Below are 14,456 nucleotides of genomic sequence, written 5' to 3'. Positions count from 1 at the left end.
AAAAACATAAAAACAATGATGATAATATTTACTGGAAAATGTAGATGTCATCTATGAGCTCAACAAAACTACTTTTGTCTAAATGGTGACATGCTTGATTTTAGATGGCCAACCAGTGCACTGCAGATAACAAAAATGCTTGTCTCCATCTTTGGGACTAGCAAGACTTTAGGTCACAGATGGAACCTGCACCCTTCTTGCTGCGAGACCACACCGCGAACTACGAGCACCACCAGGTCATCCCTGACTGTAGCCAAAGCGTAAAGCTGACGCCATCTTGGCCAACGATCTAGTCGCCCCGTTTCTGTTTTAGCTATAAAAAACAACAATCAACGTTGAACTTTTACAACCCGGCAAGAATCGTCACATGCCGGACTGTGATGCATCAAAGAAGTGATTTATGAGCGCACCCCCAACTGATGAGTTATTTCTAAAATTTCGATAAAGTACAAGTGCGATATGCAGATGTTTCCATTGAACGGTGTGAAGCGCATCAGCCGTAATTCTCGCAAAATCTCGCGGGACGAGATTTTACACAAATTATGTTTCCATTTTTTGTTAACGTTTGTTTGCCTTCAAGAATATTTCGTCTCCTCCTCCGTCCAAACATAACGCGCCATTTTCACTTGAAGTGAACTGGTCACGTGACCCCATATGTCACATCTGATGACGAGTAAATGCGAAAACTTTTGCAATATACCCCAATACGTCTGGAAAACCACCTCATGAGAGCGTGAAAACCTTTTATCGATATTTGAGGTTTTTCGAAGTTTAGGCGTTTCCATTACAAAGTTTTCTATATCTAGGTTTTGCACAATTCTAGGGGTAATGGAAACGGAGCTACAGACAGTGATTTTATACTGCAACAAATTCCATCTGAAGAATAAAAAAAGTATATATGGTCAAACAACGTGGAGATACTGGGCTGTGATTGAACAAGCTATGTAAAAGTGGTCTATGTCAGCTCGGGTAGCAGCGGCGAGTGCAACGCTGGGCCGGCAGCACGGCCCAGCGTTGCACTCCCTCGCTCCCCGTCTCCCTGAAACTTGTGCGACCTACGGCAGACCTCAAACATTCCTCTGCATAAGATGTGGGCTCCATGCCATTCTGCTTGCTATTAGGGCCTTTCGCCGCACTCCACGCCACAGTGCCTCGCCTGTTCCCTGTAAACAGACTCCCTCTATACGCAATCAGTGCGCAGCCTGCCCGGGGGGGAGGAGGGGCAGCAGCAGAGGAGAGGAAGAGGGGAAGGCTGGGAAAACAAAGCATCTACAGTTGTCTCTTCAGCCGGGCCAGGCCGAGCTGGACCAGCGGGGGCGAGTTATGTAATGTGACTGGCAGGGCCCACTTCCCTGTTCAGAGCTGCTGCACACACACACACACACACACACACACACACACACACACACACACACACACACACACACACACACACACACACACACACACACACACACACACACACACACACACACACACACACACACACACACACACACTAATCCCCCACAGAGGAACAAGCCCTGCTTTGGAGGGGGAGGATGAGACAGAAAGGGTGCTGTGAGGGAATCAGTGCAGAAGGTGTGATTACAAGAATTTTAGTGTTTCATCAGCACAGAATCTACACACAGATACCGCTCTCCTCGCTCGGCTACTGTGATGATAGATTGCAGACTGCGAACAGCACCCACTCCGGCAGAGGGGGCGAGAGGGGACACCCTGTTTTCACATAGTGCACTCGTATTCCCGAAGGTTCACAACAGAAGTCTCTCTTATTGCCAGTTTACATTTTAATTGCTGACGTATGCCTTGGCTGTATGCTATGCGAATGCATGTACCACTGTTGAGCACTATGGAAAAACACAATGGCAAGTTTTAATGCAAGTTAGACGTCAAGAAACTACGTACTGGTGCAAAACTGCTGACGCTGAACGCAAATCGGTTGCTTGCTGCAAACCAAGCCGCTGCTTTTCTTTCTCGTTTCCAAAATGAAACGCACGCCCTTAAAGTGAAACAGCTTTCACATTTCATGCGTTACTTTTTGCACATGCGATTCAAGCAAGCTGCTTGAGCAACTGCTCTGGATTTGTGCAAAAGGCCCTCTTTGCTCAGTCACGTTTTTAAAAACTTAATGCTCGTTACGCAACTCGCAGCTTCTGGTCGCAGAGATCCTATTTTAGTGTCCGCAAAACATTGCAAATGAGTGTATGATCGTCTGTAAGAGCTTCTCATTAGCGCTCATGTCTGCAAGGCCAGTTTCCCACGGTGCTCTGTAGTGCCGGTTCAGTTGCAATGAGCATTGTCAAGCCAGCACAGACCGCAGATAAGCAGGCAGACAGAACTGACAAGCGCCTGAAAGGAAGTGACACGCGGCAAAAAGAGATAGGCAGAAAGAAATGCAACGTCAAAGTCATCAACAGGCACCAAGTATGCAACCACAGCGGCCGGGTGGCGGATTTAAAGCAGTTAAAAATAAGAGTCTGATTCTGATTTACTTAGCCGCTTGCCTGGAAACCATGTGACTGGCATCACATGAGGCGAGGGGGAGGGGAGGGGGGCAGGGTGTTTGTGTGTGTGTGCGCCTCAGTCTGCAAATGTATGCAAGCGCTGAGCTCGTACACAGCGTGCACTCGACTCCTTGCACCATAATAAGCTTTGTGATCGGTTTCCACAGTCCCCACTGGCAGCAAGGAGACGCAGGCAGGGCTGGCCAGCGAACAGTGACGCAGCTCCAGCACGAGCTCACCAACACGAGAGGAACCGTTCAAACGGGACGTTCGCGAATTGAAAGGCACGGCGATGCCAATGGCCGATGCGTATAGAAAAGAAAATGGGATCACCATATTTTAAGTTTCGAAGGCTGCGCACGGAGGAAACACAAAGCAGTTTATGTGAAATGCACGACGGCTTCATGTTGTCCACGTCAACAGGAGCGTTGTGATTGGAGATTGTGTGATCGCAGCAGCAGCGGCAGCAGACCAAAAGGAAAAAAAGAAAAAGAAGCTGAACCCTGTATACAGTTACTAAGCCAAAAAGGACATTTTGATCGTAATACAAAGAGGTTAACAACCCATTTGGAATAATACTGCAGCAACGTCCCAGTTCCTGAAAGGCGTTGCAACAGACAAGGGAAGCGTTTTCTAGTTTATGACCAATAAAGTTGGAAAACTCAGAGGGTGTGGATAACTGTAATCGGGTTTGATCTTTTTGGAGGCTGACTTCCATGGATATATACTACACCCTTCATTTCTGTTTGAATAGAAAAAAAATATAATACAATCATAGGCCAGATCATAATTACTGTGGGTAATAAGTAACCCCTTCCTCCCCAGGATTTTATCACTGCAACAATATGAAACGGTTACTTTCTAAATTACTACTACTACGATTGTTGGTCAATGTCCTTTCTTCGGTTAGGTGGTATTGCTTATAGGGCTGCAACTATTCCTCGAGTAATTCGAGTAACTCGATTACAAAAAAAAAAAATCAAGGAATTTCGACTCTTTTCAGTGTGACCCAACGTGCTTCCGTCACAGGCCAAGCACCAAATGCAAATCGGGAGAAGACGGAAGCGGCCTTTTGGCAACGGTACCTTGGCGGCGCGGTTTCACGCTTCTGGGATGCTTCTGAAACGCACCCGCGTGACGTTAATGGCCGCGTTCTGCTGCAGAGCGGGCTTTAATTAAGCAAACCTGTGTTTTATCCAATTACTCGATGAATCAATGGAATATTCAATAGAATAATCGATTACCAAAATATTCGATAGCTGCAGCCCGAATTGCTTACCTTCATTCATGTCTATTCCAAGACAGAGATTTCAAAATTTGCCTTGTGTATACTTGATGTCACAGGTTTAACAATGTTATTAGTTGTGATATACAGCAATAAGGAGGGTGCTGCTGCTGGTTCAGAGTTTTGCTAACCGCCAATTTTTGTATGAGATAAAATTGAAAAAGACAAAAAAAAAAAAAAAAAAAAGTCTGTTTATGGCCTTGAAGGAGTCCACTTTTTTCTTCTCACATCCAGTGACGCACAGAGCACATGTGGTCGTGCAACGCGTGACTGCAACAGAAAGGCAGAATGGAGGACTTTTGTTGGACGCATGCTGCTTCTATACGACCGAAACTGTGACCTAGTTTTGGCAACGCGACACAAGCACATGCACAAGCGCACATCAATACACAGCCCACATGCACGCATACCGCTGAAAACGGACAGGAAAACAGGGGTTAGGCCTGCGCTAAGCCCCTTTGTTAATACACACATTCCAGTGGATAAAGTTCAAGGCTGCTGTGCTTTCAGTTTGCCTGTTCATACAGGCACCTCCGGCAGACACCGTCGCCTGCATGGCTGACAAGCAAGGCGAGAGCCGGATGCACATAGCATGTAAGATCACACATGTGCAAGTACACTCAAGTGCAGACAGATTAAAACAAGCACCAGGTGGTTCATCTTGACAAAAAGCACTTTGGATGCACTGCACACATGCCACAACGGTGGTAATATTATTTACTTCAATGACAAAATATGAAACTATGCAAGACAAAATGCAGGCGTGCCTGTGACAACAACATTATGCACGGCAGAGACTGCTCAGACCCAAGATGAGACAGCATTTCTGAAGAGGTGGCGTTTAAAAACTGAGCTCAAAGAATGAAGTGCGACGTCTGACAATATGGCATGTGCGAGGACACAATGTCCAGTCATAAAAATATTGTTTCGCTCCATATTGAGCCACAAATTACGATGAAACCATTGCAAAAAAAAAAATCCCCAAAAAACACAGCTAAACATTTTCCAACAAGTTATTTTTCACATACCGATTCCATGGCTGTGGGAGAATATCAGTGGGCTAAAATCCAAGTAGAAAAACACCTGCTGGTGCGGATTCCACAGAACCCTGCAAAACAAATCAAAAACAAAATCATTAATTTGAGTCCAGGGTAAGTGGCTGTACATACTTTACAATGCATAGATACACAGAGACATACAAGAGTTTTCAGTTCAGGGTTCACTTGAAAATGCATAGAAAGGAAAATGATATCAGCGAAGTGCAGTGTAGTTTTATTGGTAAGTATTAAGCTTTGGCAAGTTTAATACTGTTTTCTTCATTAACTTTGTTGCTTAGCACCTGGTTCCCTGCATATCAATTTAACATTTTTTTTTTAAATCCGAGTAAAGGTACTTGAGTTAAATTACTAATCACCTTGTTAACCATGTTGCGTAAGGTTTCCTGCGCCTCAGCAGTGAAAACAGTCTACCTCCCAAATGCAGCACGATCGGATTTGGTTACGTCACAAAAGCAACTGGAGTGAAAGCGAGCTGCAAATCACAGAGCAGTGGATACTTTTCATGTTTGAATAAACTTGGGATATGATAGAGTACTGCCAGGATGAAAAGCATGCCTGGTTTCTGAGTCTGGTCGACCCAAATTGCCCACACAATGCCGCTTGTATGAGGTACATGAGCGTTGTTTGGCGGGTTTTCACAGGGTAGACTAGACAGGGCGATGGCCAAGCCAGGTGGGTACACAGCAGAGGATTAAGGACGGGCCTATCTGTATTAGCCTAAGTGGAGAGAAAGATGATGGTTAAATGTGTATTTGTATTTGCACTGGAGCGGAATGTGTGGGACTTTCCCAGCGGAAAAGCACGGGACTGAAGGACTGTAAAACTGCCGCCAAGAAGGAGACACCTGCCCTCCTAACGGAGCTTTGGAGACAGCACACAGACCCTCCTCCTTGATGACCACTGATAAAACTGTGGGAAGACGGTCTGTTCCATAAATATTGTGCCAAAAAGTGGAATTACACAATTTGATATGTGCTTGATACTCTCCATATAACGCTGCTTTTTTTTTTTTTTTTAAGATCGGTGGCTGTGTTATGTTTACATTACACTGCAGCAGCACAAACGGAGAACATTGTGCCAAAGACTGGAAAAAAGGCGACGGATTGCAAAACATCCTCATAAAGGGCAGACTAAGTGTTAATCAACTGCAGTTTCTTTGGGCCTTAGTCTTTGAACAAGCCTGTAATGTGCACAAAACAGGCTTTCTGATATGGGATAAAACCACAAAACCATTTTCTTAACATCATAGAATATCATAGAATGCATGTGTATGTGCATGTGCATGTTCTTGCCAGATAGCAGTAGACTAAAGTGGCACACCACCTTTCACCATAACTTTGCATTGACTTTGGAGTAAGTTGTGCTTTGGATAACCTTGGTTGCAATTGTGTGTTCATTTACTCCCCCATTGACCACCTTCTACACCTCCCTACCAATATTATATATGTATGTATTATATACTATATATATTTTAGCAGTGGCGGGAAGAGTTAAGAATTGTGTGCGTCTTTTTTTCTAATGTTAAATCATTACCTAATGTCACCGGCTAACAGGGAAACTGCAGAACTCAAGATTACGATAAAAGGTCACCGCAAAACCGGAAACAAAAGTTCACAGAAAACGAATAGTAATGAGTTTTTTTGGCCCAGAAATAGCACCACCACGCCAACAAGCAGCTGTCTGATAGCAGGATGGGCGCCGAGGCCACGCCCCTTGCAGCAAGGCTTGGCATGTGCGTCTGTAAGTGAGAGTCGGTTTGTAGTACGTTCGTCCCCTGACTCTCCACTTGAAGCTCAGAAATGCAGAGAGAAGTCGTGGCTGTCATAAAACTACAACTCTGAAATTAATTGTGTGAAATTTGCACACGTTTGACAAGTGTTTACTTTTAGACAGTGAGACTGAACTGTTAAAAAAAAAACAACATGCCTTAGGACAATTATTGCTTCCTGCTTTATCACCAACAGCAGCACAGGTCTAACAAACAGTGCCAACAGTTCTTCTATACTCGCATTACCAAGGCAGAAAAAAAGCTTAGTCATAGCCACTGCAGTGATGTCAAAGATGAAACCACCCCTATATATGGTCTCAACACAAACCCAAACAAAAGGAGGGGACAGCAGCTCTGTGCCAAGGTTCAGCCTGCAGTATGTCCAGGCATCGGGTGTCACAGCTTATTGTAATATCTTCACTGATTAGACCCGGTCATCTGCTCAGTCTATGCCTCACACTGGAGGGGAAATCTGACACTGAGGGGTGTGGGAGACAGCTGGGGGGAGGAGAGAGAAAAAGAGATGCGCACCACACCTCTCCCCTCCAAAAACATCTACATTATTGATGAAGCCTGGCTTTTTGCAGGGGAGGGGCCGCAAGCGCGCTGATCTCACCAGGACTCGAGTGAAGCAGACGGGTAACTGGCAGCGCCGTCTGAATCAGGCAAGCAAAAGACCAGGCGTAGTAGCGCATGAGGGGCATCCGGGGGGGGGTTGGGGGGGACAAAACAAAGGGAGGAATAAAAGGTAAATGCAGGCAATGGGATGCAAAGAGGTAAACACGGAGCAGAGAAAAAAAGAGGAGAAAACCATGAAAAAGGGAAACGTCAAACTTAATAAAAGCTTATATTCAAGAAAGGCTTAGAAATGAGGGGAGAAGGGATGGAGGCCTGGAACAGCAGGCAGCAGCAGCAGCACTCGTGACACCGTTGGTGACAGAGCTCGCTTGTTCGGCACTGCCATGCCACTGCAAGCTCAACTCCACTCGCTACGAATACTCCACACTGTTGTCAAGGTAACAAGCGTTCTGGACTGGAGAAAAATAAATCATTGCATTCAAAAGATGTCTTTTCAAATACCGGCCTCAACCGGATGCTCTCCTCCACTCCAAAAATAACAGCCTGCTAAAGTAAAGGCATCTCTGGCCTGCCTGTGCACACTGGCCAAAGCTTTTAATTTTCTCTGGAATGTAGGAATAACTTCAATAACAGTGTATAAAGGCTACATATTCTGTCAAATGTATTCTGGAAAAATAAAACCTAAATCATAAGAAAATAGTATCAAAAGTAGAAGACGTGTGTGCAGCTGCCATTCAAGGTTGTGTGTTTAGATCATCTGCCTTTCATGACTTGCATGAAGTACAATAGACATTAAATGTTATTTATTGCCATCCACCCCATTTATTTAGATTTTTTTCCACACACATTGCAAGCAATTTCGATACAGAGGAGGAGGGGTACTTCCAACTTTTGCTCTGACAATGACAGTGATGCACTCACACACATTCTCTGCCCTCATCGTCAGGAGGCTTGGTTAAAAATAACTCATGGCATTAAACCTGTGACTGACACCGTGACTACACAAAGACTTAAATGAAAATTGAGAAATTAATCAGTTGAGTATATAAACACACACACACACACACACACACACACACACACACACACACACACACACACACACACACACACACACACACACACACACACACACACACACTAGCTAACCACCATCAATTCTAAATCATTGAGTTCACACTCATCTAAAAGACAGTGCCATTGTTTCTGCAATCAAACCGAAGGATTTTAGGAAGAAATTTTATGTTACCTGTTTAAGATCAATAATCAGTTGGCAGATCCATTGATGATACATGGCTTTATACCCATTTTTATTATTATTATTATTATCATCATTCTTTAGCAATGAATTAAGGGTCCGAAAGACAACAACGCTACTATAAAGATCTTGAATAAGTGCAAGAATGCGACAAAGAAGTGTGAATTTCAATTCCAAATTAAGAATTGAGACAGAAATTCGAAAAACAATGATCGACCACAAGTAGCAGTAGAAAGTATTGCTAATGACTTGGGTTAGTTGCTAGTTCAGAGTTGTTGTTCTGTCCTCTCAAAAGAGGCACTGGTGTAAATTTTTGCCTGGAACAGTCCTCCAAGATCCTAAATCACAACTGGAACAGGACGTAGGAAATGATAAACCACTTGCAAGAAAGACGACTTTCAAACAGTCACATGTGATTTTATGTTTTCCGGACACAAGGGGCTCAAAACTATTAGTTTTGTGCTATTCAGCGCTGAAAAACATTATGACGGACTGCAGACATGCTAGTAACAAGCTAGCAGAACTTGTGCCATTTCAATTCATGCAAGACAAGACTGGGTTCAGGAAGCTGCTTCCGACAACAGCTGGTGAGTTTGATTTCTTATTACCCTCATTGCATGTCTGAGCAATGTCTCATTGGCCACGGCGCCTCTCAGGAGCCGCCAACTCTCTGTACATACTCAGCACGGCAGCTATGTGGGAGGCGTCGGGTGTGCGTTGGTTTGCCCGCTCGTCTTACGTCGTTGAACAGTTCAAACGTGCCGTATTGCTCCATACTGACCGAGCCACCGCCGATTAGCCTCTGATCTGGAGGCCTTGTCGGGGAGCTCATTACAGCCATCGTGACTGGGAAAACCACACCTTGAGTCACGTAGAGTGAAATGCGCAAAGGAAAAGTATCGGCGACCACGTACTGCAGACCGTGAGAGTCAGCAGAGAACAACGGCTGAGAGCGTGCACGCAAGACTTTGTAGAGGACATGAAAGTTAGTCAGGTCCCACCACTTGATTAAAAGGTGCCTTCCGGGCTGGAAAACCCAGAGCCTCAAAGTTAAAAAGATGAAGTTATAGAGGAGGTCACGTGTGTCGACACCAGGAGTCTCCAAGCTTTTTGAACCTGGAGCTACTTCATGGGTCCAGAGTCCTGAAGGGCAACCTGTTTGCTACTCTCTTTCCAAAATAACTAATTTTCTCAGTGATATATTATTATCAATGATGCTGATCTATGTGAAGACATTGATCTTGTTAATGACTTCTTAATACTTATCAACAATGACTTGACAAGGTTGGATAAACTTGAATTTTAGACACAGTTCAATGAGTTGAACTGCTATTTTTTTTGAACAGGACTACCTGGTGCCCAGTGGCACCACGATGAGGACCCCTGGTCCACACAGTTGCCACCTTGCAGCCGGGACTGACACAAGCTTTGCTGAAGATTTTGCTGAACCATGGGCGATGCAGACAGCCTTGGGAATAATCCGGAATATCCATAGTCGAACAGTTTGGTTCGACTTTCCTTTTATCATCATCGTCGTCTTCTCATTAGTAAAATGACAGACGATGACAAAAATGTTTTGGTACTGACAAAGGAAACCTTCATCAGCAATGAACAGTCGATGAGAAACCAGCACCCATTGTTTTGTTTGGCTAGGGATCCACGTGAGCTAAATGACAGTTTACAAGACGGGGATTTCTCTGGGCTACGTCGTCTCAAGACTTCCGGCTTCAACCAATTTTTGAGATGGCAGTAGAAGCTTGGGATATTGCTCATTCGACCTGTGAATTTGACAACCTTTTAATGAGGTCGAACAAGAGGAGGAAAGATCAGATAGGGCTGGCCTTGTGTTTAAGACCAGTAAGGTCCAGGAACGATTCAATGACAGTCAAGGGACATCTACATTTTTTAATGTGTCTTGTCGTTGCTGCTGCATCTGTGACATCGCACAACAAACAATATGTACATTTTTAGCAACATCTGCTGGGAGCCCCTCTACGGTGACAAAGGACCAAAGTTAAAGAGGTAAAGTCTGAGGAGTGAGAGTCACAATGCTGGAAGGTAAGAAAGCCATGTTTCCAACAGACGCGGAGCTTTACGTGGCTTCAGGGACGATAACAACAACATTACCTAACAACATAGCTTAAGGTGCAACCCATGGTCCAACCCAAGGTTTCCAATACTGACTATGTGAGGCACAGCAGGGTGGAAGAGCATTTTAATTTTCAACAGCTATGACCTAAATAAATGCTCTTAATACCCATGAGCTGCAAAAGCCTTCGGTTTTCACAACTCACTTCAAGGGAAAGCCACAAATATCAACACTACCTGCATACAGTGCAATGTCAGTCTTTCTTCTGGCAAGTTGAAATAGACAATACTTACAGTTTCAATACTTTTGAAAAAACATATAATAATCAATTATAATAAGTGCATTTTGGGCCAATGGATCAATAGCCTTTCTAATTTGTCTACCCAGTTAAAAGAAAAGTCTCACACACCCTGACTATTTCTTCTCTTATGCCATTTGTCATGTACTGTTGCCATGGTTGCAAGGAAAGACTGTGCTCTATGAAAATTAAATGGAGAAGTAACAGTAACGGCACACAGTACATTATCAACATTTAGCACACGTAGCGCACACGCTCGAATAGAACTGAACAACTCCTTAGAGTCGCACACATAATTCTCAACCATTTACACAATGCACTTGTAAAATCCTTGGCCAACCCAGGTCTTCTTTACACGGTGATATTCATGTATCAAGCATCAAACGTCTGTGTCCTAAACAAACAGATAAACCGGTAAACGTGTACTTTAGTAGTCATTTACTGTACTCTGATAGTAAATCGAAACCTCAAAATCTGATACGACCTAATTTGCAGCAAACTCATTTTTCAATGGCTGAGGCAAAAATTCAAACAGAATTGGCTCCACACAACAATATTTCTGACGCAAATTTGGAATCCAGTTCAACGAGGCACTACAACAGAAACAAAACCAGTGAAATTGTGCGCATGCGCAATACTACTAGGAACTAGGAGCTCATACAACAACTGCACTGAATGTTGCAATGGCAACATGACTAACAAACAGACACGCACACAGTGCTAATGTCCTCATTGCTCGAAGTGAAACTAGACCATGTCGAATTAAGCAATATAACTTTATGTGCCATTTAATCTTTCTGCAACTGGAATGTTGACAATAAACTAGCTTTAGTGCACAGCAATGCAGTTTCTTAGTCACCTGAAAAGAACATTGTAATTGCCCCTCACAGTATTTTTTTTTTTTCAGTCCTCGGGTCACAACAAAAACAATTCCTCCAAACTTACATGCAGAGATCCTGCATCAGGGTCACAATGAAGGTCCCTCTACCACCTTACCTTACTCAGCAAACAAGCAGAGCGAGCGTATTGTTGTGGCTGTGAACGATAACTTACAGCAAGACAGAATTGTGGATTCAGGTCTTCAGGCGCGTAATGACGGACACGTTGCCATCACGTCTAGGTTTCTAGTTTGCGTTCATGAAAAGCACTAACTGACCTCAGTTCAGTTCTTCCCCCAGCTAGCTTGTGGGGGAAGCACTTTTGACAGTGTCAGCTCTTCTGTTCGCCAAGATTTCCCTCATCGCACAAAGTTAGAAGTAAGTGGTTGCAACAGGTTCACTCCTGTCCCTCTCGAGAGGCGACAAATTCTTGGCAGTAGTAGTATTATTTTATACTACTGATGCTGAGTTGAGTTACAAGAGTTGTGCATTAGGAGTTGGTGTTTTGACTTAAAATTAGTCTTGAATTATTGTTTAAAAAAAAATAATTAAACTATATTGAACAGTGGCCCGTCTTTATGGACAAAAATATAGACTGCAGATCAGACAAATATAAAAGTCTTAACAAAAATATTTAAAAATAATAGACATGCCATTCTTTTTTTAACAATGAGCTTTTAAATCGCCATAAATTTCATTTGAGCTCAGTTCTTTTTCCCCCTTTGGCAATCTGGTCACATTGTACCCTGCACAATCACATGCACAGGCTTAGAGTCAGTAATCATAGACACCGGACACACAGTGTGAATTGCAGTTCAAATGGTTTACGCTGTTTAGGTTGACGTCTACATTTTACGTGTTTTAGTGCAGCCATAAAACAAGAAGGGCAACGACATAATTGCAAGTCATGTCAGACCCAATTCCAGTTATCTTGCCCTGTGAAAATAAGACAACGACGACGTAATTACCGCTCATGGATCAAATGTAAACAGAAGATGTAAAAAAATGTAGAGAGGCAGGCTTGGTAATCCCTTTCACAGACTACACAAAAGAGAAACAAGTTTAGGTAGAGAAGTAACTATGGAGACGATGACACGTATTGTTCACACCAAGGATAACATGTTAAGCACGCGTGACACGAGCGTCACCCAACAACTGGTGTGACGAAACACTGATTATTTTACATGTCGCATATCAATTGAAAGGGACCAAATTTTCTCTTGACAGATCAGGAATGTTAGAATCAAAGCTCTGAAGCACTAACACTACAAAATCTAGGGCAGAGTGGGCAGCCTTAGGTCCGGAATATTAGTGAGTCCCGTTGAATGATTTTAGCCTCTAGCTTTGTTCCAAGAAAATATTAGACTCAATGGCACAGTTTAACGGTTTCATGGGTCATTAAACTTTAAAAACTACACATACTATTTATGGATATTCTTGCGAGAACTTACAACTGTGTGCTTAGCAAATAATACTGTGGACAACTACGGACGATAAAATTGAATGCGTGTACTTCGATTACTTCATAACGTGGACAATCACAAAATAGCAGCGGGGCAGGGATAACAGTAACAATTTGACACAAGAGTTGAGGTCTAGTCTTGATGAATTTCATGTAACTAAACACTTTGGAAAAAAGAAAACACAATGCAAATTATTATGGAAATTCTTTACACCTAAGGAGGTAAAACGCAACGATAAGTTCAGAGAAAATATCAGCACAACAAGAGTTACTTTGCGTCGAAGGAAGCCGGGCACACAATTTAGTCCAACGCCCTTCGCTTCCTGAGAATGCAGCGCGAGTGCAGAGAGACAGGGAGGAAACTGAACACAGTGAGAGGAAAGAGGAGATGAGCTACAGAAACGCAGTATGGAACAGTAAATAGGTATCAATCATATTGCCATCCGTGCACATCTTAATACGATGCGCACCGCATTTTGGTTTACGCTGTGAGGTTTTTCACTTTTATGCTACGTGTGGGTGTCAAAAACTGTTACACTGAATACATCATTGGCCCCTTAAAATATGCGTCTAGATTGTTCTCCTTTGATTTTCTGGGCAGTAAGAGAAACTCGCTACCTCCTTGGCACATGGCTTAGCAACTATTTCCACAAAAAAAAAATCTAATTTGTTAGTAAAACAGATAAGACTGTTAAGTGCTTGACATTGTTCACTGAGGCAGATGCTGAGACTAGATATCACGCAGTCTCGTCGCCTCAAAACAAAGATGCAGCCTATAAAGCACGGAATGTGTGGATTTCTCCAACGGCACCCCTGCTCAGGCAACCTAATCAAGAATTTTTCAATACCACTGTAACCAAAACAATATTCCAGTCTATAAATGTTTAGTGTATTCTCTATTAAGAGGGTAAATAGTTGGTTGTACCTTAATGTTAAAAACAACAACAACAGAGTTGAGGGATACGACACATACGGGACCCCAATGTTGCAGACCACGTCTGATCTCTTAATCGCTGACCTTTTCATTTTTAATGAGAACTGTACATTTACAGAGGCAATGCCGTCACTGTATGTGAGAACAAGCTTTGCATAAGTAATGAGGAGGAATAAAAGACCGTCCTACATCCCCGCCAGAGATTACACTGCTGGCTGCTGTTTCTATAAAAAGATCCACTGCAGGGAGTGTGAGTGACACACACACACACACACACACACACACACACACACACACACACACACACACACACACACACACACACACACACACACACACA

At 43.4% G+C, this 14,456-nt stretch overlaps 1 protein-coding gene across 3 annotated transcripts in view; it reads right to left on the bottom strand.

The window, feature by feature from the left end:
* The window catches only part of ankrd11 (ankyrin repeat domain 11), an 81,245-nt gene that overhangs the window by 57,008 nt on the left and 9,781 nt on the right, over positions 1-14,456 (bottom strand). For all 3 annotated transcript variants that reach the window (XM_076020756.1, XM_076020737.1, XM_076020745.1), the window contains exon 2: positions 4,821-4,900. The gene's annotated coding sequence lies outside the window, so the exon portion shown is untranslated. The remainder of the gene's footprint in view (positions 1-4,820; positions 4,901-14,456) is intronic.

The sequence above is a fragment of the Nelusetta ayraudi genome, unplaced genomic scaffold (genome assembly GCF_046127955.1).
Source record: "Nelusetta ayraudi isolate G7.1 ecotype Tasmania unplaced genomic scaffold, CSIRO-AGI_Nayr_v1 ptg000002l, whole genome shotgun sequence".
NCBI lineage: Eukaryota > Metazoa > Chordata > Actinopteri > Tetraodontiformes > Monacanthidae > Nelusetta > Nelusetta ayraudi.
This window is presented reverse-complemented; position numbering and strand designations above follow the sequence as displayed.